The sequence below is a fragment of the Panulirus ornatus genome, chromosome 32 (assembly GCF_036320965.1).
Source record: "Panulirus ornatus isolate Po-2019 chromosome 32, ASM3632096v1, whole genome shotgun sequence".
Taxonomy (NCBI): domain Eukaryota; kingdom Metazoa; phylum Arthropoda; class Malacostraca; order Decapoda; family Palinuridae; genus Panulirus; species Panulirus ornatus.
Window position 1 is genome coordinate 25,695,487 of NC_092255.1, and position 27,890 is coordinate 25,723,376.

A 27,890-nucleotide genomic window follows, 5' to 3' on the forward strand; every position below is an offset into this window, starting at 1 on the left:
TGTGAGCGCACGATGTTATAGGACTCTATATACCACACACACAGCCAAAAGATAAAAGAACACAGACCATAAAATATAATTATGCTGAAATTCTGTGTAAAGGACAGAATACAATCTTCATAAATGTGAAAGTTTCGTAAAGAATTTGAGGAGCGAGAGAGAAAAGAAAAAATATCTGGAAATGTTGCAAGCAATTATGAGGCTGATTGAAAAGGAACAAAAATTGCCTGAGGCTTTCTAAAGAAGACGGTCAACACACTTACACTCTCATGATGAGTGTAAGGGTAAGGTACACTCAAGTGTAAATACAGTGTAAGGGTAAGGTACACTCAAGTGTAAATACAGTGTAAAGGTAAGGTACACTCAAGTGTAAATACAGTGTAAAGATAAGGTACACTCAAGTATAAATATAGTAAACGGTATAATAAGATATCATACCTCTAAGACACGATCCCATATCATACCCCTTGAGACACATAATCCCATATCATACCTCATGACACACAATTGTAAGTCTTTCCCACAAATTATTTCTACCCATCATCTAGGATTACAGTAACACAGGATTGCTCTCTCGACACACACACACACACACACACACACACACACACACACACACACACACACACACACACACATACACACACACACACTCATACACACACACACACTCATACACACACACACACACATATATATATATATATATATATATATATATATATATATATATATATATATATATATATATATATATATATATATATATATATATATATATATACGGGGGAAATTACCTAACATCAACTTTGGCTTTTGTAAGATATGTACAAGCAAAACACTAACGTGAATTTCTGGAATGAAAGTAATTTACCTTCTGGTAATGTGGAAACAAAAAAGTTCTAAGAAATTCTCGTAAGTCGTAAGTTTTTTCTCTAATGACCGAGACAAATATCATTTACGATAAGGTTTTCATGACGAGGCCAACAACATGCTTGTTTCTGTAGCAGTCGGTCAAAAATGACGGTTTTCTGAACCTTAAACATTAATACAGTTTCTTACGGTTTGAAATGACGTTATTTGTTTTTTTTTTCCACGTCAGCTGAGCAGACACTGCGACCAAAGCTGCTTCGGAGACTATCTTGGTTAGGTTATCTGAACCCTCAACATTCATGAGGTAAAACTAACTCACCAATCAAAATGCTTCAGTCTTCCAAACCTAACGTAATCCAAGGTATCAGGAGGTCTTCTACCTTAAGTTGACCTGACGAGCAGTTGTCTGGGACCTTACCTGACCTTACCAATACCTTACAAAGGTTTCGGAGGTTTTCTAACCCACAGCTCCATTTGGGACCAAGCTGTTCGATCAGGCTGTTGGAGGCGGCGATCCGCAGGTCCTCGCAACCACCACATCCTACCTGGTCTGGTATACGTCGCTGATGCTCATCTCGTGAACCGTACAAAATCTTATCCACAAAATATGACACTTAGTTCTTATTTTGGGGTGACTGAACCCCCAGCTCCTTACACTAACGACATGGTAACGAGGTCAACAGTATAAATAGCTTGTCACAAAGTTCTCCACTAGTGACTTAAGTCACAAGATTTTCCTCCCAGTCAACAGGCTTACGGTGACCTGACTTTAAGTTTGTCAACAGTAAGGATAAAGTTACCATAATCCACTATCATCGTATTTTGTCCTGGCTCCTACGTCGTGGCAATCAAGATATGCTTTACGTTAACCATGACCCCAGTCATGGCGGACTTCTGAAATACTGTATTTGACACAGACACTCAGGAAACACCTGTTACATATATACACAAGATCAAGAGAAGGGGCAGCACGGACGTACAACTCCCTCTCTCCCAGTGAGACACAAATAGTAATCACACACACACACACACACACACACACGCACACACACACATAACAAGTGTTAAACTCCCTCTTCGTAAAGCTGTGATAAAAATGTCAGACTGAATGTAAACAAATGGAGACGGAGTAGTCGTAATAGTTGGCAAAAAGAGGGCATTCATGGGCTCCCAGTATGGAGAGAGGACCTTATACTGTGGGAGTTATGAAGACAAAACTTACGAAAGAAGAAACACATCCTTTACGTTCAGCTGATATATGACAACAAAACCTGAATGAGAAAATAAAAGAAAATGTCCATCAGCATTCTTAATAACCCACTCAAACGATGCACAGAAAAACTATAGAAAAGAAGTGCACAGTCGTGCTGATCATATAAAACCCTGAGAATTATATATGAAAAATTACCACATGGAGTAAATATAGGCTACAATGATAGCAGTTAAGGAGCAATCAGTATGATACATCATATAGTAACACAGGAACTTCTCAGATATAATAAAGCGCTTATAATAATGATGCACCTCAATCATAAACAGCAACATTTTCTACACCAGGGAGTCACGGGACAGACTAGGATGATGTGAGGAACTGATACGCCATCACTACCAGACCTTATCTTCACACAGTAACAAGGATACCGAGATTATCATGTGACACAACAATGGGAAAACGTGATCCTATAATGCTAACGTTTGCTCAACTGGTATGATCAGCATGTGAAAAGAATAACGCTTAAACCTGACTCAAAGAGGATATGATTACCGAAATTGTGCAAAACTCAATCATTTCTACGACAAAATGAATTGGGGGAGTTCATCAGCCAGGAACCAAGACAAAGTGGTGAAAGGTTCTGTCAAATTTACAGCGAAGGAGAAGGAACATGAGGCAACTTTAGCCTCATATACAGAGGCATGGCTGGAAAACGAGGGGTTGAATTCAACAGAGGACGTCAAAAAGCTAAGCAAATGATGTTGTAAAGGTACGGGCAGAACTCCAGACGGCCAGCATTTGAAAGGTAGGAAAGAGCAAGAAAGAAAATATATCCAGGTGACACAGACCGTAGCTAAACCTGGTACCAGGGGGCACGAGCTACCGTCTGTGCCAGGTGACACAGACCGTAGCTTGACACCAGGAAGCAGGAGCCGCCATTCCACCACACGCTCTATCCAACATCAACTTTAATCAACCTCCATCTTCCAGAATCTAATAACATCTTGGGAAACGCCTCACATCCCACTCCTCTCCACCCAGTTACCATGACGTGCGTGACCTCCGCCGTACCACGACCTAACCATTCCCGTTACCCTAATAACCCGACGTATGCGTTATATAATAACGTCACCTACAAATTGCTATGATAGGATTACTTACGACGTTATGTACGTGTGACTAGGTGTTACATGGGCTTCTGCACTACAACCGTAACCTCCACAATGTTGGCGTTACAATGTCGTCACAGTACAGAAAAGAAGAACGAAAAGTATGTATGGATGTATGCACACACAAACACACACTTGAGCCTATGTCACGTACCCATTTTATCGACCAGCTCCTAGCGGAGGACGAACAGTAGGGTGGACTGTGGGCCGGCTGCCGGGACTAGGATTCAAACATGTGTGGGTTTGATCCCAGGCGGCCGGCCCGTGCATGTGGCGGTCAGTAACGATAACCGCTACACCACGAAGGTTCGTGTGTGTGTGTGTGTGTGTGTGTGTGTGTGTGTGTGTGTGTGTAAGCATAATATAAAAAATACATTTATGTTCGCGTTGAGATTTTCTTCCTTGCGCAAGTCAGCGTACAAAGTCGCCTACAAAACAACGTTGCCGCTCTTTCTAAGCAGCTTCCATATACAGTCAAGCGTCGCACGTGACTCTATCACCTTCATCTACACAGTTATTGGGAAAGTTGATACATTCTATGTAGATGACTTGCTCAATGGCAGGCTAAAGGGAAGCAGCGCCGCCTATATGATTGAGAAGGACAGACCTACCGCTCAGACCTGCACAGCAGAGACTATCAATATCCCTCAAGACCACAGCATATGGATGGTCTGTCTCCCCACGACCCTGCCTTAACTCTCAGGCCAGCATAAAGCAACGATCTCCTGAGTCGTCACACATGTGTGGTGAAGGTATATGCCAGTGTTGAACAAGGGTGGGGCACACAGCACAGGTCCAGGAGGCTTCGCACACAACTATGGATATGTTGCCTCACTGTGGGTGGGGGAAGACTGTAGGGAGGGTTCAATGGAGGGTTCACAGAGAGTGAGGTAAGCAAAGCAGGACCACAGGGTGTACACTTCCTATACCTCAGCCTCGGTGCCCTGATGTCAATCACAGCATTATGATCAAACATCCATTAAAACATGCTGATGTAAAACATCTTTTACAGGTTTAATTACAAATCTTGAGGGAAAAAATGACGCTACCTTAGTACGTATACAGTAATTATGAATGTGAACATAGTCTGTTCACTGACACTCAAGGCCGACAGCCCCACTCCATGTTTTTCTACAGCATTAAGTTGTTTTCACCAGGATAACTTTATTTATCTATGATAGCTAGAAGCAAAACGCTATTACCAGGCTCCCCTACGCTATCATAGGACAATCATGCTATTAACGCTGATTGCTGGTTAACATGCTGCGGTACAGGAACCATCCCTTACTTCACCCTGCTATTTACATTAACTGTCCACCTGCTCTGACAGAATATACGCAGTCCCCGTCAGTATAGGCTGAAGGAGGTTTTCATCAACTCAATGTGAAGCAATTCACGAAGATCACGAGGCAATGTCATTCACAATTTTAAGGGCAGAAAAGTATCCTTGCCTGACATTTAATAGCAGATATAAATAAAGCGGGGTATTCAAGCGCAGATATAAATAAAGTCAGGTATCAAAATAAAGCGTAAAGATGTTGATAAAGTTAGTTATAGAAAATAAAGCGGTTTGGTTCAAGACTTCAGACCAGTGGTTCTGAAGCTGTCTCGGTCGAGACTACCCTTGAACTCAGCCTCAGGCATCACCCACCGCCCGCCTCTCAATGGTGACCCAGTCATATCTACTTCTATTCTTATATTCCAAGTATCATAAACAAGATAACGTACAGCTACTCTAAAACCTAAAACCTGACATAATATAATAATATCGTATAGATAACTTTGCGGGTTATCTGAGAGATATGTTACCCGTCATATTACGTGTATGTCCCACATACCCCTCGCTCCAGGAAGCGTACCCCATGTACCTGCTGATGAGGCTTGACGTACCATCTGGGGGTATATGAACCCCCCTACCTCACATCCACTGCTGTAGACCAGCTGAGTATAAGCTGAAAACGTCCACTGGACTTTGGTAAAACACTTGGCCTGGGGTGTGTTTTTCCCTCGAACAATTAACAAAAAAGCATTAGACTGTTTCCGAAGTTCCTCAATATATTTTCAACAGTTTTTTCTACCTGTCTTAAACGTCAAATTCAGTTGAACCTTCTGCTTTACGTGCGTTAAGCCCATGACACACCAAACGTAGGCACAGAAAAGAAAAATTCGACACAGACTCAGGATTAAACTTCTGATGCGTCTACGATAATTGGCGCTGCGTCAATTTGGACGCACACGTGCTTGCCTCACTGCGCATGCGAACGTTTCGTGCCTCCCGAGCGACGTAACTGATAACATTAGCTCAGCGTAATCACGTCCTGACACTAGACCAGAGAAATCATCTTTGCACTCGATCTTCGTGAACGGCATATACTGTGTGCATGGAGCAGGCACCTTTAGTGCCTTCAGCGTGACCAGAGGATTAGAATCTCCCAGCGAGAATATTCCATTTTTAGAGACGCATAGGAAGGTACACAGCGGGAAACACTGCCTTAACACCACACCACCCAGGATATAACGGCCCTCCCTCCCTCCCTCCCGACCCTGGCATCATGATGTACTATCCCCTCACCATCTATAATGATGGAGGGGGAGGAACCATTTACATTAATATCCTGTCTCCATCTATAGTAGTAGGCAGGGAGGGAGAAGTCCTCTGCTTTGGGTACTATCCTGCCTCCGTCTATAGTGATGGGTGGGGAGGAACCACGCACTGTACTATCCTGTCTTAATCCATGATGGTGGGTGGAGAAGAGCCTCCTGCTGTACTATCTTCCGGCTATTAACACATTATCTAACTAAGCCACTATCACTGTCCTCCAGCAGACAACCACGGCACAGACCATCAGTTTTCTGTCATCTGTTCTTCACATGTACTACTGAGCAGATTTTTAGCCTAATAAACTACTGCTATCGTCAAAGGTCGTTTTAAGTCCTTGGAAGGTCTGGGATAACCTGGACTTGGGGCTACTACACACAAGGACCATCACGAACCATCATAATATCCATCTCTACAGTGACAAGAACTCTGACCCAGTCTCAGGCAAGGGGGGTCCTGGGCATGTATATGCTTGCTCTTGTCTCCAGACGCCACTGGTTGCGTTAGGTGGTGAGTGCTGGGACCTAGGGCATGAGGCTGGTAAAGTCTGTCACCCACGTAAAACTACCAATCACGTTAAAGCCTATCAACCACGTGATTGTGTTCCACGAGGGAGTCTGGCGGCGCTACGGTAAGACGTGGGTCTGGTCGTGACTATGAATAAATGACGAGTCTCTATTGGCTCCTTCGTCACAAGTGAGACGGCCGAGCCAAGACACAACCTCCTGCTCCTCCTTCACGGTAACTCCTCCCTCCACAAGACACAACCCGCTGCTCCTTTCGTAGTAACTGTTCCCCCCCCACAAGACACATCCCACTTTGCTCCTTTCACGGCAACTGTTCACTTCGCGCCGCCAAAGTTTAGGGCAGCGGCGTCCGAAACTACAACCCTTCCACTACGAAGATCCTGGTAGAGCTATAGGTGCATGCAGGTGAAGCCTCAAGTCGTCCATATAACAAACTTTGATAATAGAAATGCCGGTCGTCACTGTGTCGTCTGTCAGGACAACATTAAAGGTGGGCCAGGGAATACATCACCGCTGGACCCTCAGGTCTTACTGAGTCACAGGATACAAACTGGTCTTACGATATCCATAATCGTCGGGGTTCAACGACCGCGGGAGAGACAGACACATTACCGTCAAAGAGACAGACATGCACGACGCGAGGACGTCACTGCTGCCTCATTCATAAGAGGATAACATAAATATTTTCCATTGAATGTAGGCAGAATATCATGAATGACGGAAGCTTCAAGTGGAAGTCGTGAATAATATACAAATAAAAGCGTATTTCAAACACAAAGTCATGAGTTCCGTTTCACACGAATTCATTCCATACACGATATCCCTCCTCCCCCCCCCCAAGCTCTCGTTCCTTGGGATATCTACCATGAAGCATCCCAGTCACACATAACTGTACGGAGCATCAGGAAGTGGTACACCAACAGGAGAGACAAGCGTCTGGTCGGGTCTTTTTCTCCCCTACCTAGGAACTGATCCGTCAACCTGGGTCAATATGGCATGCCAGCCACACGACACACAACACAGACTCTTCCTCCACAAGATGAGAGGTTCAGAATCTTTTTTTTTTCCTCTTGCGAGTGGAAGATGCTAAGTGAGGGCAGAGACTCCCTTATTGCTCAGCCAGGGAAGAAGAGAGGTAGAGATAATCAAAGAGAATCGGTGAAGGAGGACGAAGAGGAGAAGGAGGAAAGAATGGATCAGAGAGGCGTGTAAAAGAAGAAGCAACGTGAGAGAAGAGAGACAGGGGGACTGGCAGAAAGGGAAACACAATGAGCAGTGTACGGGAAAGAAGAGGTTTAAAGATACTCAGAGAGAATGGGAAGTGGAAAGAATTCATAAGACATGTAGACAAGCAGAATGGGACAGAGGAAGGAGGAATTAGAGAGAGAAACACAGTGGAAGTAAATATGCGGTGCACAAAATGAAGAAATATAAGGAAGAAGAGGAGACAAGAAATACGTAAGAAGGTGTAGGAGGAAGAAGATACATAGAAAACAACAGCCTAGAGAAGAAAACGTCCTGTTTTACCAACACTTGAGGACCATGTGGAGACCCTTGAGCACGACGACGGTACAACCCTTGAGCACGACGAGGGTACGAACCTTGAGCACGCCGGCACGACCAATCAAGCATAACTGTACGATCCTTGACCACGATGGTCCCACCTTTAAGGACGATGGTACAACCCTTATGCACGACCATTCGGCGCGTCGTCCTGGACGTTAAGGGTCGTACCGTCGTGCTCAAGGGTCGCACCACCTTCGTACTGTCAGAGTTAAAACAGATAAGAACGCCCAGGTCTGAAAATACAGGCAAGAGTGCGTCCCGCCCCGGAATTATTATATCCTTGCCTGATGTAAGCCCTCCAGTGCGTCCTCAAAATTCTGACGGTACCCAGCTGGCATGTCCGATCCTTTTTCTGCCACTGAAATACATTTTGCTACACTCGTTAGAAATACAGTTCCATAAAGCAAGAGCGGTCTGTTGCTTCACCTTTACGGCCGGTGATGTAACGTGTCGTGCCAAGGAGTAAAGAGAGTATTTCTGGCTGACACGGTAATTCTTCTTATATAACATGGTTAGCTCTGTACACCACCGGATAATAAAGGTACGGTGGAGCTCCCCGCCTACGCGTGCAACACGTAGATCTAATAATGTTTTTTTCTTTTCAGAATACCAACAGAAAGAAGTGTCTCAGTCCCTCACATACAGTAATACTGTGTTTAGTACGCGAACGCATGCTTGTCTAACATTATTTTCCCCTTCATGAGAACATTTAAATAGTTTTAAATTACCAAGTGAAAGAACAAAGTACCTGACACTTACACTAAGTATGTCTTGGGTAAAGAAGTTCGCCTCTGCTGACACACACACACACACACACACACACACACACACACACACAGAGCCGGGAAAAGCACTTACCAAGTGCTTGCGTCGCGGCAGAAAGTGTCAGTGTGGACAATGCAGTCACTACCGCCCAAGAAACAGTGGCAGAGTTCTAGACAACAATGCCAGGGTTTTATGGACACTTAAAGAAAATTAAACTATGACCAAAAATGCTGTGAAAAAAAGGGCATCAAACTGGGAGAGTCAAAGATATAATGCAACACTGATGAAATATATCCTCGCCTTCCTCTCGTCTACCAGGAAATATATATTCAGTTAAAACAAAGTCACTCTAACATGGCTCTAACACAGCCCACAGTCACTAGAGATATTCCTGTGTTAGCTCTGACGGTTGAAGCACCTGAGCACTCGTGGATGTGACATCAGTAGTTACACAACAACCATGAACTACCTTGATGATTCTGAATATATCCCTTGTTCTCTACCTACGAGACGACCCATACACGTCCTCGCGTTCGCCACGTCAAGGCACTTCCCGCCATGCTGCAGCACCAGCATGAGTGTCATCCACGCAGGACACACGACCACCTTCCTCCCCGAGAGTTTTCGTGGTGTCACAACATCGGCTGCGGGCATAACTACGGTTAACACTTCGTACGACCCATGAAAGCGACGATCCGACCCCTGGCCACACCGCCCTGACCTCTGACCTCAACCTTTAGGTCAACGTAACGCCTCGCTCAGTTAAGTTAGACTGGATGAGGTGAGTTCAGATAATATATGGATCATGTACTGCGTGGAGGTATACTCTGATAAGACTGGACCAGCAAGTTGTTATGGTTAGGCAGGCCTCTCCGGGTCGTGACCTCCAACAGCTCGACTAAACGGAGAGGCAACTCAGAGGCAACACGTCCTCTTGATCTGGGACTGAGCTGTGGGGTTGTAAGGCCTACAACACCACGGTAATGTAAGGTACTCTCCGCCCTGCACGATATTCAGAATCTTGATAAAAACTAGCCTCGTTTTCCTCGTCTGTCGTAAGAGAGCAGAATCGTTCATTCATTTCCCAACGTGCTTTAGACTGGCGTAATTACATACAGTCAGTGAGACAGTATGTCACCCTGCGTGATCCAGTCTTGGCGCTGGTGGCCACCAGGTGACTGTCAAAGTCACGAAGACGGACAATCTATATTTTTCGGCCACTCAGACCTGGTTTCCTTTCTCCGAAACTCGAAACGTTCAAAGAAAGAAGTCAGGAGAGGCAATCAGGACCTTCAAAAGGCCAATGGAAAACTTTCCACCGACTGTGTAGAAGGAAATATGACTTACAATCCGTTTTCTCTCCTGATTATAACATTGTAGCGGCATACAATGCTTACCACAACAATCACCCACACAACCTCGTCTTTCAGGAATGTCAACATGAAAATGCTTACTAAATATCCAACCTGTAGCATAAAATAGACGAAAAGACTATCATGCAACCAAAACATATGACAATTTTCGTCTTTGACGTGACGTAAGCTTTATGTATCAGTAAAACATCAGAAAGTCAGATAACATCTTACTAAGATAACAGTTCAGAAGATTAATACCAAGTCGACAAAATAAAACACCTTGATCACATCAGCACGACTCTTAGGTACGATAACATGACTATAATTCCCTGGTCCCGTCCCAACACGCACCGGGGACACAGCTCCCTCTCTCTGTCACTCTCTACACCAGCGTAGACAGGCAGGACATACAGTCCCTTCTAGACAGGAGCGAAAGAACAGCTCCCGTCCTGTCCCTGTCCACAGAAAGCCAAGATAATTTTTGGGTATCTATGCTACCCACAGATACAATGACCACGTCTTCTGCACCTTTATCAAGATCACATTATCAGATAATCAATAAACTACTGATGAAATAAGGCAGTACAAAAGAACTGATTATAACCATCCAAACATAAACAAAATTCTAATTTCAAGATGGTACTTTCCCACCGAAATCGGAAAGACAAAAAGAAATAATCAAAAAATAATATGTATAGAATAACATCCATGTTCATGTTTATTCACGCACACATACACGAGAGGGGAAAAAACCATGAAATATGCAAATTAAGATCATTTCTGAAACAAATATTGAAACTTAAGTCGTCAAGATGGAAACTGATTTCAAGAATCTTTATAAGAAGAAGTCTTTCTTGACAAGTTTACAGACTAGATGGGCCTCTCCAGCCTTGAGTAGCTTACACGGTTCATCATCCGATTACATATACATGCTAGGCCTGAGCCTGCCACGGGCCATTGTCTGTAGACAGTCCTCCGTCAACCCTTGAGACAGCTCAGTGGTCCTAAACACCCAGCTAACAGCGTCGTACTATTACTGCTCGTGTTCACAGCTGTTAATTTATCATTTCCATATCTTCCGCCGGTCATCATATATCCTCACGCTCTACACATACACCTCAAAAGTCTGTCTGAAGTAAAATCTTTATGTGTTAATCTGTTCCAAGCTCGACTGGTGTGCGCGTATAATAACAATAATAACGTTAATAATAATAATAATAATAATAATAATAATAATAATAATAATAATAATAATAATAATATTATTATTATTATTATCATTAATAATAATAATAATAATAATAATAATAATAATAATAATAAGAAGAAGAAGAAGAAGAAGAAGAAGAAGAAAGACATCATAGAGAAAATGCATACCTACCCCTGAGGCTATAAAAGAGGAAGGGAAGAAGTATTAAGGCGTAAGTGTCTCCATAAACACAAGGTTTGTTAACGAAGTCTAACATATTCACTGACTGGGTGGGGCATATTATTTGCAGCTGTCATAAGAGCTCGTAAGAGTTGTGGTGTACAAGCTGTAACCTCGGGAGGAGGGATCTCTGGTGGCTGTAGGCGGCACTGGCGAAACTGGTGGTTGTGTGGTGGATAAGGAGGAGGACCAGGTAAGGGAGGCAGCGGAGACTACCTACCGACCCTCAGGAGTTTCTACACTCGATCGTGACGAAGTTCTCAGGCGAGATAATAGCACCACGCCCCATCCAGGTCCACTCTGATGCGTTCTGACATTACCACAGCACGAGTGGGGTTGTTGTCACCTGGCACCTGAGTACGACGACGTGCTGGGCCTGCAGCACACTTCAAGATGTCATGCAGACGATAACACTGGCACACACGGCACCGTTCCCAGGCGGCAAACTGTAAACAACACCACAGGAGCAAACCTACGGTGACGTAACACCGTAAACATTGACCGCGGACCCCTCCATAGTGTGTGTGTGTGTGTGTGTGTGTGTGTGTGTGTGTGTGTGTGTGTGTGTGTGTGTCAATACTCATGAAAAGTAGCAAAGATATGTACTGATGTTACCATAATGGTCCTCTACAAAGAGAGAGAGAGAGAGAGAGAGAGAGAGAGAGAGAGAGAGAGAGAGAGAGAGAGAGAGAGAGAGAGAGAGAGGACTCATTACCCACATGCAGTTACGAGACACCGATCTTTAAGTCTGTAAAATCAAACGTACCCACAAGTTCTTCACGATGCCATAATGAATAAGTCACACATGACCGCAGTGACCCCAGCACTAGTGAAGGTCACGTATATCTTGAGACGTGTGGGTGATGGACGGGCGGGTCCTGGGCAGGGGAAGATAACTGGCCCAACACGAGATGAATCTGTGTTGAGGGACATGTCCAGGGCAGGGAGGGGCGGGCGGCGCGCGTAAATATTAGCGGACGATAATGGACGTCCTTGGACCCCCTGCCACAGTATTATGGTCGGCACGAGACCAGACCACCACACACCACACACACTCTCTTCTGCTTGGTACACATCTGCAGGTTTCCTAGTACAAGTTTTGTTTCCTGTATGACTGTTAAGCGATGGGATATGACACAGCCCAGCTGGGGTACGTTCCTCAGGCAGTTCAGAGGTCAAACATGCAATATTCTGGGGCGGGCACGTATACTGGCCCGGCCTGATACCACCAGTCGACCATCAACCATACGGCCTATAATGTCATAATATCTGAACCGTCTTTCATTCATTGAGTCATTCTACTGATTCCTTCAAACTACAAATCTTTCTCATCCCCCAGTCTTGCTTCTCATCATTCTGACTGCACTATGAAGTTCGTCCATCTTAACTGCTCTTATTCATGAACCCATAAACTCGAATATTATGAAAAGTCATCTAAGTTCTTGACAATATCAGGTCTCGAAATTTTTCTCAGTCAAATTCCCCCAAAAAACAATCAAAATCAGAAAGACAAATAGCGTACATCTCGCTGCCAGGATAAACACACACACATGCTGAGGAAAGTGAGAGGGAGTGAACCAAACATGACACCAGTCTGACCCAGGTCGTCTATGTGTGTGTTGGTAGACCAGCTACTCTGCCAGACTACACTGGGTGGCAGCAGATGGAGAGAAGAGTAAGGCACGGTTGAGGCTGGTCCCTCGTCACACCTCCCCAATACCTAGGATCTGTCCGTACAAAGACAAAGGATGCCCCAGGCCCAACACCCCTGTACAGGCGTCATCTTCCCAGCTGTCTACGATCATTAAGAGCGTCCACACTCCACAGTAGGCGCCTCGCCTGAAGTGATCCACGACATAAATATATGAACACACACACACACACTATATATATATATATATATATATATATATATATATATATATATATATATATATATAGGTAGTGTTGAAGGAGGGTTAGGAAGGCAGTGTGGAGGGTAACAAACGCTCGGTAGTGAGCAGCAGCAGCAGCAGTAGTAGGGGTAATAAGACTAACGCCATAGGGGTAACGGAAGAAATATTGATCTAATATGTTGGGAGGGTCGGTGGTGGCCCGTGTGCACGACGATGGATACTGACAACTCTCCTCACCACACATCGTCACCATTATACATCAACACACACATCAACCCCAGACAAGCACGCAGCTTAACAATGAAGTTGATATCATAAGAAAGAAAAAGTTGAGTTACCGGTAAAAGAATGATCCATTTTTTCTATCATTCAAGAAATTTGAATCCGTGTTACTGCATACAACGAATGCGTTTCCTTAAATGTTACTACAATTACGCGCGCGTGTGTGTGTGATATTATCACAAGCCAGTAAAGCTATGAGAAATAATTGCTAATCATCTAAAATGAAATGTAAATGCTTTGAAAAATATGTCGTGCACTCGGACTGACGTAGCCGTAACCTTTCTGGAAAGCAATTCGGGAGGCCAAGCTATAACCTACGATCCATCAGGCCAGCCGCGTTGACCTCCTGAACAGGACGCCAGCAACCCTGGGCTATGATGATGCCCTGGCCTCTCACCACATGACCTTTAAAAGGTTAGGTTATACCGTCCTCCTCAATGGTGGTGCCGTCGTGGTCAAGATGTTATCAAACCTGTCATCATCATCACGTTAATGATACATTACTTCACTACACTGCACGGCGCTGCCGACACTGCGGGCGGCAACACAGTGTCACAGTGAAGATGTGAGCCACCGTGATCACTGAGCATCAGGACTTGTACTGAGCAGCAAGATCATCGTGTGAACATAGTATGATGACCACACAAACATTAATACAATGATAACGACACAATTTACGACAATAATACAAAGGAAATTACGATGGCAAAACTACGACAGCTGTGTAAAAAAAAATTCTAAGATACCTAAGTGAAAAAATGTGTTAACTAAGCAAAGATATCAATGAGAATAATTCAAGATAAATACGTAAGGAGAGTAAAATAACCAAGTCAACTCAGAAACATCGTAGCCAAGAGATGTGGACACAAGCCCTACCAGACGAACACACCGACCAAAACTAGCAAGTAAAATTCCTGCCGCTGAGATTCCAGGTTGTGAGTGCTTCCAGTCATGCAGGCTGAGCATGGCGTAACCCTAGGCCACATGATGCACTCAACCTTCACCACGTTAACCCAAGTAAGAATAATCACCAGGAATATGTCAGACTCGGCTAGGCTCTGCACACGGCGTACCCCCACCATCTCCTCACACTCCTACCTATATTTTTTTTTATAGGTGTTCAAGACGACCATGAGTTGCACACAGTTTTGCCCACTCCGTCTTATCAGAATGTGTCACGTAGGAGAGCAACACACAAACTCACACGCCAGACTCGGGGACAAGAAGTTCTACGAAAGAAGGACTAAAATGTGATAAACCAAAATGGAACACGAGAAAGGTGATTTTCATTCATCAAAACCACGTTGGGCAATATAAAATTTCCAATATCCGGCAGTGTCCACATGATCTACTTAGACGTACGACACCCACCCTCCTCACTAGGAGAGAAGCAATTCCGAAAATATATATCAAAAGAAAAAGTGGCGGAAGCCGACGCAAGTCCGGAGGGATAAAAACAATCAAATGATACTTCAAGGGGCAATAACATCTGATGTACAATGTAGTGATATTAGTCGTCTGTAGCAGGGTACTGGTCCAGCTCCCAGTCAAACTGTACAATTGTGCTGCTACAGTTGATGCGTAGCGTGTAAGACATTATTCACTAAGTCAGTAGCAAGGCACCGCTTCATCCACACCATCACTCCAGGAGTTACTCGTGCATCTCAAATACCAAAGTAATAATGTTGTTAAAGATACTTCAGGCAAGAACTGTGGTAAGGCTTTCATCTCTGCCAACCACACATAACTTCCCACAAAGATACTATATAATAACACTAAAATAAAACATAAATATCTTTTAAATGTCCAACATAGTTTTACGCACTCTTAACCTTTACATGAAGCAATATCATATGAGGTTACTACGACGGTAACATCACATTAAATGAGGTTACTACGATTGTAACACAATATACGTAAGGTTACTACGACCGTAACACAATATTACATGAGGTTACTACGACCGTAACACAACATTACATAAAGTTACTATGATTGTAACACAATACACGTAAGGTTACTACGACCGTAACACAATATTACATAAAGTTACTATGATTGCAACACAATACACGTAAGGTTACTACGACCGTAACACAATACCACACGAAAGTGCAATGTCTCCTTTAACTTGCGTTATCACGTGTGTAAATCTATTGAAGGTGACCTTTCGGAGTCATCACGGGTAAATCTGTTGAAGGTGACCCTACAGAGTACATCATCTAAAAATAAAGAACGGACGGATGGATGGATGGACCCGAGAGAATCACTCCGTCAATGTCGACCAAGAGCAGAAGGTTACAACACGGTATAGCTCCGTCGACAGTGGCGGTGGTTCATGACGAAGATAACAAAGGCCCTCTTGCCTAACATGATTAAAAATATGAAGGAAATTTATAAAGTATATCATACGAAACCAATGAACACTTACTGAGTTCAAGCCTATGCTGGAAGATAAAAGTCAAATAATCTTTAAAAAGTTTGAGTTAGCGAAGGAATCCGCCTTACTACTTAGAACTTCAGCAGAGACAGACACCTTGAATGACCACAGACTATAAACAAATGGAAAAATATGCTGACAGCCTCATGAAGATGAATATATTTTGTGGATAAAAGAAAATATGATGATATAACTTGACATGACCGGAATAATTGAACATATATTTCACGAGGGAAATTCTCTGAACATAACCAATTACGTCTGTAATATAGTTCATGAAGATAGTACACCACTGGTCACTTTGAAGATCGCTTTTAAAGTCATTACTTCCTTCAAAAATGTCGAACTGTTTCATATGCGTTCGTTCAATATAGATTAACCTTTAGGCTATGACATATTATCTGTGAAAAAAATCTGATACGCTTTGACGAGACCAAACACAAAAGTAATAAACAAATTTGATTAATTATATCTGTAATGAAATATATCCGTTTTCAATACAAACCTCAGGACAAAGCCTGGCACACCAGTTCCTGGTTTAATATTTGATAATAAAATACATATAGAAAACACTACATGCTGCGACAAGGACATCTACCGCCTGCGTCTTAACAAAATCCAACACTGACAAAAAAATTCGACATCAGAAAAGCCAAGGAAATAACTGTACTTTGTTGACATAATGGCGCACCTATGAATGTACGGAACATATAATGCACGATCCGTCCTGCCTCCCTCTACAGGAGGGAACTGGAAGGCAACCAACGACGACGGAGGTCAGTGACAGCTGCTGGGCAGTGAGCTAGCACTTCAGCGGCTGTCAAGCTTCATTCCTTTGGCCCTGAGGCTGCTGTCTTTCCTTTCGGCCTCATCCACAGTGGGCATCCAGTCCATAACCAACAGACCATCTCTCCATCTCTCACGTTAACACGTAACCACACGACTCGCTCGTCGTAACTAAATTTTCCTTTCGTGAACACTACACGACAGCCCTGACCTCTGCAAAAATTTCGTTGCAATTTCTCTCTCTCTCTCTCTCTCTCTCTCTCTCTCTCTCTCTCTCTCTCTCTCTCTCTCTCTCCACAAAAAAAAATAAAAAAGGCTGCAAAGGTCCCTCCTCGTATATATATATATATATATATATATATATATATATATATATATATATATATATATATATATATATAGGATAGGGGAGAAAGAATACTTCCCACGTATTCCCTGCGTGTCGTAGAAGGCGACTAAAAGGGAAGGGAGCGGGGGGCTGGAAATCCTCCCCTCTCGTTTTTTTTTTAATTTTCCAAAAGAAGGAACAGAGAAGGGGGCCAGGTGAGGATATTCCCTCAAAGGCCCAGTCCTCTTTTCTTAACGCTACCTCGCTATCGCGGGAAATGGCGAATAGTATGAAAAAAAAAAAAAAAAATATATATATATATATATAATTCTACAGTTATGTACAAGTGAGCAAAAACATGAGGAATGTGTGATTTCACGAGCGTTTACAGCGTTGGAGAGTTATATGAAAATATTAATAATAATAATAATAATACTTGCACGAGTGAGGGGAAAAATACCAGAGTCCATCAAACTTCCAATGTAATTATAGTAACAACCGTCAGGTCGGAGGCGGGAGGACTCTACTTATTACGGTAATTAAATTCTAATAAACATGAGAGGATGATCACACGTCCGCTGCAATGTTGACGACAACAGGGAAGAAGTTTTGTTGACGTTTTTTCATTCCTGGGCCGAGGTTGCCTGCCTCTACGTTAACGCTGTGATCTACGCTGTTGTACTGCCATTAGGGATGTAATCATTCCGGCACCTGTGCCTTCTCTTCAGCTATATCTATTGTCTGCCACAAACTTTAAACCTCACCATATTGCATTTTCATAATTAGTCTACGGATGGCGTAAGCCACATTCAACTACCGCCACATTATCAGCCGTAAGGCACAGATGCATAGACAATAAAACAGATCAATAGGAGAGGCATGGTACATTCTCCACGGGTTCCTGAACTACGATGTATGAAAGGCTAAAAATAGGATACTCATGCGTGCTGAGATCCTCGGCAGTAGTGTCCTACGACCTGTGTGAGCCTCACGTCTGACGGAGACAATCCCCACCACCCCACACCCACCCCACCACCGCCAACTTTACCAACACCTCGTCGTCAAATCTTCACTCGACTCTCACCTTCCCTCACCTCTCACCTTCCCTCAACCCTCACCTTCCCTTATCCCTCACCTCTCACCTTCCCTCAACCCTCACCTTCCCTCGACTTTCAACCTTCCCTTAGCTCACGGTCCCTCACCGCTCACCTTCAGTCCTTCTCGCTAGCCAGACAACTCCAACCCCATGACTTTGCTCGGGACTAAAAGTTTACGAGATCCTCCAGCTTTACCTTTCATGCGGAAACTGGCAATGTTTCTGAGGAGTTACCTGCATCACGTACATGTTATGAGAGGCACCGGCATCACGTACATGTTATGAGAGGTACCGGCATCACGTACATGTTATGAGAGGTACCGGCATCACGTACATGTTATGAGAGGTACCGGCATCACGTACATGTTATGAGAGGTACCGGCATCACGTACATGTTGTACGAAGTCACGTGTATCAAACACAGCTAACAACTTTATGTCAACAAATCGGTTCAGTGAAAACAATATTCCACATTTCTTCTGAAAGCAAAAATCTTGGGTAATTGGTGATCTGAAAGGTGATAATCCTTCATTGTTTAAAATCAGATGAACGGCGACTTAATGACAAGACGATTGTGAATCCTTCTCGACCATCTATATTTCTCAATGTTCAAATTCTCCTGAAATGACGGCTTAAAACTTTCTTACCTCTTTCAGCAAGATGGTAACGACCCCTGAGCACCATGGTACGACCCTTGGGAATGATGCACTGGTGTCTGACCAGACGCTACAGTGTATATAAACCCGATGAGAACCACGAACCAACACCACCAGTACAAACATTTAAACCATGAGTACGACCACCTCACACTGAGCACGATAACTTCCCCATAAGTACGATAACTTTAACTTGAGTACGATGACCTTCTTCAACACACACAAGACACCAACCACAGCATGGTTTTCCTTCTGTCATAAAACCATCTCTGCCATACATTGTACAAACAGTAAAAAGAAAACTCTGCTTGTATCACACACACACCAGACTCCAGGTAATGATGGACATTGTACATCCCAGAGTCACTGCTGGACACTATATATGGCGGCTTAGCGCCTTTACAGAAGATGGGGCATCTCCACAACCTATGAGTAATTAACCACAGTAGAGTTGGTTTCCTTCCATTCCCCACACTTGAATCTTAGTGTTTGAGGCCACAAGCCAGGCTAGCCCGCACGTGAGGTTTCTACGTCAAACACCCGGGTTTATTTTGTTTGCAGGACGGGAGGACCCAAACTGCATTGTCATAAATCTTCACAGGAAGACTGGGGCTTGGCACACCTCACGCCCGGTAACTTACACTGTCCCCGGCTGCCTCGGGAAATGCACATGGAAAACGAGACTGGGGTATGCTGGAACGTTCGTTAAATGCCTTACAAAAAGGAGTATTTGTTCGATGTTTCAGAAAACGGAACGGAGGTATGCTTAAGTATATGTTCAATGCATTACAGAACCGACCTGAAGTATGCTAAAACAAATGTCCAATGCCTTAGAGATCAGGACTAGGGTATGCTAAGATTTCTGTTAAAAGCCTAACAAAGCAAACACCGGGCCTTATCTACAGTACACGTGACCCACTACCTTGCTGCAGAGTCCTTGTAAACATCGAAGGATGGAAAACGTCAGCATCACAGTGCATAAAGAAAACAATTTTCCTTTCGTTACAGATGGACAAGAGGCTGCCTTCCCCACCATGGGTTCTCGTGACATGAAGGACCCCCCCCAAATGACAAGTTCCCCTCGCAGCAAAATCACCAGCCTATTCTGTCCAATCCTCAGCTCACGGCCTCCAACCAATCCCCAGATCACATTACCCTGACACATTGTAAAATAAAACCGTGGATATCCCTTGAGCTTCCTTCCATTCACAGAGGATACCTTGCAAGATAACACATGCACGAGATATCTTCCCTTGACATCATGCGCTACACAAGCACGGGATATCTTGCCTGATAACACACGTTACGGAAGCATATCTCGCAAGATATCACGGGCCAAGTGAGCATATTTTGCAAGACGACAAACGCCATGGGAGCATACCTCGCCAGAAGACACACGCCACGGAAACTAATTTTCTTATCACATTACTCGACCGTCGACACACGAACCGATCACACTGGACACAACCACAGCACATCAACGACGACGATCCGCCACACAAGACATGGAGGGAAAAATGAATCAAGGCAGATGCATACGATCATTCATAGTGTGGTAATGAATCAAGGCAGATGCATACGATCATTCATAGTGTGGTAATGAAGGCGACACACACACAGCCTGACGCTCTCCCGTACAGAAACCATTCAGGGAGATTAAGATTACCTGGCCTCTAATGGCCCTGCCTGCCCGATTCATGCCTCACTCCAGCCAGTAAAAATACTCGAGGGAATTAATAGCTCGACTCCAGAGGAAGAGATAAACGATGTGACCTTCGTCTGCACCGTGCACGTCCAGGTACAGTCTATAAGGTGGAGCAGCAAAGACCACACTTCCAGGACAGATCCTCGACATTACAAGATTGCACACACTTTATGATGGTTCCAGAACTAAACAACACCAGTCAGGCCTTAAGACGCGAATACAGACAAACAATATGGCAGAGAAGGTAAACATTTCAGCTAATGCGATACAAGGAATAGCTTGAACTGATCTATATCAAGACAGACGTCACGGATTTGGAGTCGCTCAAGAGAGAGTCAGGGATTTTGGGTGGTTCACGGGTGGCAGAGACCCAAGATCTATCAGGTAATCCAGGGACCTAACCCTTCACGGTCGAGTTAAAGGCTTGACCATGGAACTCCTTAGTGTCATATGGTCATGATCCAGGATAGTACTGTCATGCTCAAGGGCTGAACCGTCATGCTCGAGGGCCGTACTGTATTGGAAAAGGTTCGAACTGTAATGGTCAGGGGGTTGTACCGTCTTGCTCAGGGGTCATACTGTCCTACTCCAGGGGCCAGCAACCTCACGTGCTTTCCTCTTTCGCTGCCCAGCAAGAATGAAGCAATTACACCGCGTCTTTCATGCATAATGCTTTCAATCTCACTTCATCTTTTACGGAACTTTATGATGTTTCTTCACAATATTTAATTCCTTCTGTGAGTTTCCGAGGTCCATAACAAGCGTACGTTGAGGAACCTCCACACAGCTTGAGGAAAGAATCACTCGGCTTTTTGATAAGACGTGAAGCACACAACCAAGTGTGTTGGACGGGAAATTCATGTTCATCCTAATGTTGACGTCCACATTATAGAAAATGGGACGGAGTATACAAGTTTCTATGATTCGTGCTTCCTTATCGCTGTACAGGAAATACATAAACGGGGGGGGAAATAAAACCATAGTGTGAACGAAATAAGGATTAACAAACGAATGAATATCTTATGTTGAGAAACCTTGTTTGTGATCATAAACATTACAACTGTCTGTTTGGATTTATGATGGTCACAATGTATTCAGCTCCCCTTCCCGTTCTCTGTTTCACTTCTACGACATTTTCCTTACCTTTCACACACCCGCCCTCCAAGGGCCGCCAAAGCCCTGCCTCCCAAAGGGTCAAGGACACAGAAGCCCTCGCTACCTACTGCACACATCTGCATTTCTGCAACTTATTAGCTTATTTACAGCTTGCTTCCCGGTGAAACCACAAAATAAAGTTGGTCCACTGCACAAGAGTAATGGAAACGCCGGGGAGAGTTATTTTGATTACATGGATCCCAGCAACACGCCGACTCCCACAACATACAACCTATGTATTTCTTGTCGAGTCCTGACTTGCGTCTAGACACGTGGGTGTCGATTACTGACCAGCTCGGGTCGATAGGCTGGGCTAGTCTGCTGGCGACACACCTTGCACTGTATGGCCAGGTCTGGTCAATACACCAGGCTACTGCTGGTGACACACCTTGCACTGCATGGCCAGGTCTGGTCAATACACCAGGCTACTGCTGGTGACACACCTTGCACTGCATGGCCAGGTCTGGTCAATACACCAGGCTACTGCTGGTGACACACCTTGCACTGCATGGCCAGGTCTGGTCAATACACCAGGCTACTGCTGGTGACATACCTTGCACTGCATGGCCAGGTCTGGTCAATACACCAGGCTACTGCTGGTGACACACCTTGCACTGCATGACCAGCTCCTGAATAGTGCCCGTGCCTCTCCACAGGTTCTGACGTGCATGGTTAACGTGAATATTTCACGTGGTTACCGCCATGTCCCCGCGGTACAAGGACCTACTCCGGATATTCTATGTGGCGCTCAATGGCCTCCACACGCCAGCCGCCCTCCCTACAATACCCTCCCCATGAATGGTAGGACGTCAGGCCTCTACACACACACACACACACACACACACACACACACACACACACACACGTTAGAGCCTGATGATTACGTCATCACACCCAAGGGTCGCACCGCTGTCCTCAAGAGCCGTATCCGCTGTTCTCAAGGGTCGTACTGTCATGTTCAAGGGTCGTAACGTCGTGTTGTAAAGGTTACAGTAATATCATAACCTAGATACGAGTCTAGAACTGTCATGATGTAAACTTGAGATAAACAAACCCAGAGGATCTTATACAGCGCACACCTACGTTGGCTCCACAACTGGAGGAGGAAGTTCTCAGTAATACAATCAGAACCTTAAACTTGATGATCTACAACTTGCTCATCACGTACTGCGTGTACACACTCACCCAAGCAGCCTAACCCACGACACGACATAATGCCAGTGTGGTCTCCCACCCAACTTTACCCTGCAACACGACCAACCACCGTGTCCCATAATATATTCCAGTCTCCAGGTATCAAAGGTCTGAAGGTGGTGGAGAGGAATGCGCAGTCCAATCTGGGGGTGCGGGACGATGAAACTGGGGGGGCCACGCAGTACGTACTGGGGGGAACGAACGTTCATGAAAGCCAGTCCTCACCCACCATGACACACACACACACACACACACACGCCTCATCTACACCCATCACTATTCACTTCAGCACCACCCCCTCCTCACCATCCACCTGCAGAGCACTCACCAACCCTTTCCCCTCACTCCTAATGAATAGGGTGTAGGAGAGAGGGCGAGGCAGGGGAGGGGAGGGGATGGGTGGAAGAATTCATAATAATACCCGATAACCAAGACTTACCCCAAGTCTTGAGTTACGAGGCGGGAGGAAACCCGAGCCTCAGCCTTCACCCGCCCTTCGATTCCTCTATAATAATAACAACAATGACTCACATCATTATCCCCAGCCTCACTATACTACTTCATTATAAAGTATAACCCCCCCACCCCATCATGTGATATCTCTCTGGTATCTGAACATGTACCACGTGTATGACACTACTGGCTGCAGCTGTACATGTGCATGATATTACTGGTAGTTTACGTACATGTGTATGGCATTACTGGTAGCGTGTGGTGCCCATGGTAGTACTATACACGATAATTCTCCTGGTAAATATTATGCATGTAGAGGGTACTAGTGGAAGAGGCCCCTATACGTGTATAACAACTATACACGTGTACATATTTACACAATTTGTAAAGTACATATATTTCCAGTCAGCCCCAGGCCAGGTACTGTGCGTAACGTGTCATGTGTTTGTTTACATATTTCGAACAAATAACCCTTTGTTCAAGAGAGTATTGTAAACAAATACATATCACGTACATTAGCTGTGCTGGGGGTAATTGCAAATATATTTAGTTTACATAAATGTTTGGCTTACCGTCAGCAAAACATGTTCTGGCTATAATCAAGTCCACATGCATCATATGATAACCTTCCCTAGTTGGTGCAGACTGCAGCTGTGAAAGCCATTACGCTCCGTTTTGCTTCCTTTGGTTCACATTTCTTGGCTTTAATTTCATCATGTCCCGTACTATATATCCTTATGAGAGTCTGAGGTATGACAAATGTTTCTCACATACTCTGAGGTTTACAGTGAGTCCCATGAACTGCTTCATGGCGAGGCCGGATATCTGAAGTTGAGACAGGCAAGACGTTCCTACAGGACACCTCGGTACGTACAGTTCTTATTCGTTCATGCTGTGCGCATCCCGGCATTCAAACCGCTGATATCAGGAAATCCTCAATATATAACTTACATATTCTGCCACTTAACTAAATAAAACAACCTGTATAACCTCCTAATAATGAATCATTTTGACCTTGGCCCTCGTCCTTCATGCATCACCAAAGTTTTGAAAGTATTCAATCAAAATTCATCAAGTGTCCCAACCAGATACAATTTCAAGACAGATTTCCCATGTTCTCTCATTGTAAAAGCAGTTCTGACATATTTCTTCTCTCCCTACAATGTTAATCCTACAGGTTTGGTCCAGCGAGATATCAAGACCAGCAAACCGACATGTTGGACAGTCCCGCCTCCCACCCAACCAGGATCAGACGGTAGCACAACCGTGCCATCACTATCCTTCAGAATACAACACACACACACACACGTAATATTTCCAAAAATCATAAAACTGCCAGTTTGCCACACAAATGTACCGGAGATCGATTCCAGGGGTGTAGTGGCGAGTAGCTTACATCATGCATCACGTGTACATTTCATCTTTCATATATATATATATATATATATATATATATATATATATATATATATATATATATATATATATATATATATATATATATATATATATATATATCTTCTGTTTCCCATTTCAGAAAGTTAATACAAGGAGGGGAGGATTTCCGGCCCCCCGCTCCCGTCCCCTCTAGTCGCTTTCTACGACACGCGAGGAATACGTGGGAAGTATTCTTTCACCCCTATCCCCAGGGATAATATACATATGTATATACACACACACACACACACACACACACACACACACACACACACACACGCGCACACACACACACACACACAGGTGTGTGGAGGTGATAACAAGTAGTGGTGATGTGAGAAGGAGATGGAATGAGTATTTTGAAGGTTTGTTGAATGTGTCTGATGACAGAGTGGCAGATATAGGGTGTTTGGGTCGAGGTGGTGTGCAAAGTGAGAGGGTTAGGGAAAATGATTTGGTAAACAGAGAAGAGGTAGTAAAAGCTTTGCGGAAGATGAAAGCCGGCAAGGCAGCAGGTTTGGATGGTATTGCAGTGGAATTTATTAAAAAAGGGGGTGACTGTATTGTTGACTGGTTGGTAAGGTTATTTAATGTATGTATGACTCATGGTGAGGTGCCTGAGGATTGGCGGAATGCGTGCATAGTGCCATTGTACAAAGGCAGAGGGGATAAGAGTGAGTGCTCAAATTACAGAGGTATAAGTTTGTTGAGTATTCCTGGTAAATTATATGGGAGGGTATTGATTGAGAGGGTGAAGGCATGTACAGAGCATCAGATTGGGGAAGAGCAGTGTGGTTTCAGAAGTGGTAGAGGATGTGTGGATCAGGTGTTTGCTTTGAAGAATGTATGTGAGAAATACTTAGAAAAGCAAATGGATTTGTATGTAGCATTTATGGATCTGGAGAAGGCATATGATAGAGTTGATAGAGATGCTCTGTGGAAGGTATTAAGAATATTTGGTGTGGGAGGCAAGTTGTTAGAAGCAGTGAAAAGTTTTTATCGAGGATGTAAGGCATGTGTACGTGTAGGAAGAGAGGAAAGTGATTGGTTCTCAGTGAATGTAGGTTTGCGGCAGGGGTGTGTGATGTCTCCATGGTTGTTTAATTTGTTTATGGATGGGGTTGTTAGGGAGGTAAATGCAAGAGTCTTGGAAAGAGGGGCAAGTATGAAGTCTGTTGGGGATGAGAGAGCTTGGGAAGTGAGTCAGTTGTTGTTCGCTGATGATACAGCGCTGGTGGCGGATTCATGTGAGAAACTGCAGAAGCTGGTGACGGAGTTTGGTAAAGTGTGTGGAAGAAGAAAGTTAAGAGTAAATGTGAATAAGAGCAAGGTTATTAGGTACAGTAGGGCTGAGGGTCAAGTCAATTGGGAGGTGAGTTTGAATGGTGAAAAACTGGAGGAAGTGAAGTGTTTTAGATATCTGGGAGTGGATCTGTCAGCGGATGGAACCATGGAAGCGGAAGTGGATCATAGGGTGGGGGAGGGGGCGAAAATTTTGGGAGCCTTGAAAAATGTGTGGAAGTCGAGAACATTATCCCGGAAAGCAAAAATGGGTATGTTTGAAGGAATAGTAGTTCCAACAATGTTGTATGGTTGCGAGGCGTGGGCTATGGATAGAGTTGTGCGCAGGAGGATGGATGTGCTGGAAATGAGATGTTTGAGGACAATGTGTGGTGTGAGGTGGTTTGATCGAGTAAGTAACGTAAGGGTAAGAGAGAGGTGTGGAAATAAAAAGAGCGTGGTTGAGAGAGCAGAAGAGAGTGTTTTAAAATGGTTTGGGCACATGGAGAGAATGAGTGAGGAAAGATTGACCAAGAGGATATATGTGTCGGAGGTGGAGGGAACGAGGAGAAGAGGGAGACCAAATTGGAGGTGGAAAGATGGAGTGAAAAAGATTTTGTGTGATCGGGGCCTGAACATGCAGGAGGGTGAAAGGAGGGCAAGGAATAGAGTGAATTGGAGCGATGTGGTATACAGGGGTTGACGTGCTGTCAGTGGATTGAATCAAGGCATGTGAAGCGTCCGGGGTAAACCATGGAAAGCTGTGTAGGTATGTATATTTGTGTGTGTGGACGTGTGTATGTACATGTGTATGGGGGGGGTTGGGCCATTTCTTTCGTCTGTTTCCTTGCGCTACCTCGCAATACGCGGGAGACAGCGACAAAGTATAAAAAAAAAAAAAAAAAAATATATATATATATATATATATATATATATATATATATATATATATATATACATATATATATATATATATATATATATATATATATATATATATATATATATATATATATATATATATATATATAAGTACTGTATACATAGGCGTTACGCGGTTCGGCCTGGATGAGGTTACGCCACGACTGGAAGATGAACTTAAGCGAGGTATCGTATCTTCAATGGACGGAAAGGAGTACAACTTCGTGGAATAACATGTGACTCCCTGTAGTACAGCCTCAGGGCGACAACACCAACGTACAATCAAGTCCTGCCACTATATGATTATAACACTGCCAGCGTAGCAGGTTCATCAGGACGCACGTAGTGACCAAAAACATTGTTTACACTATTTTACGAAAGTGCTGGTCTTCCAAACTAAACCTAAACAACAAGAATGTGGGGTGGGGCTTGAGCCCTCTTGTAAGGGATGATAACAGTAACACCAGGATCAGCTCAGGGAGGTGTTAATGATGACTACCTCAACGTCATGTGGTGTACACCTCCATACGTTCCCGTGGTATGAGGTGTGTGGGGGTCCTCCCGCCGCACACTTTCTTATTAATCCTGCCGTGTCCAACACCAACCATGACTGTAGGACACTCATGATTTACCAACTGGAGGAAGAGGAAGAGGAGGTGGAGGAAGAGGTGGTGGTGGAAGAGGAAGTAAAGACAGAAGAGGAAGAATAATAAAGTTTCACAGAACTCACCGCCAACTTTAACAACAGCTGACGACCCCACAAAG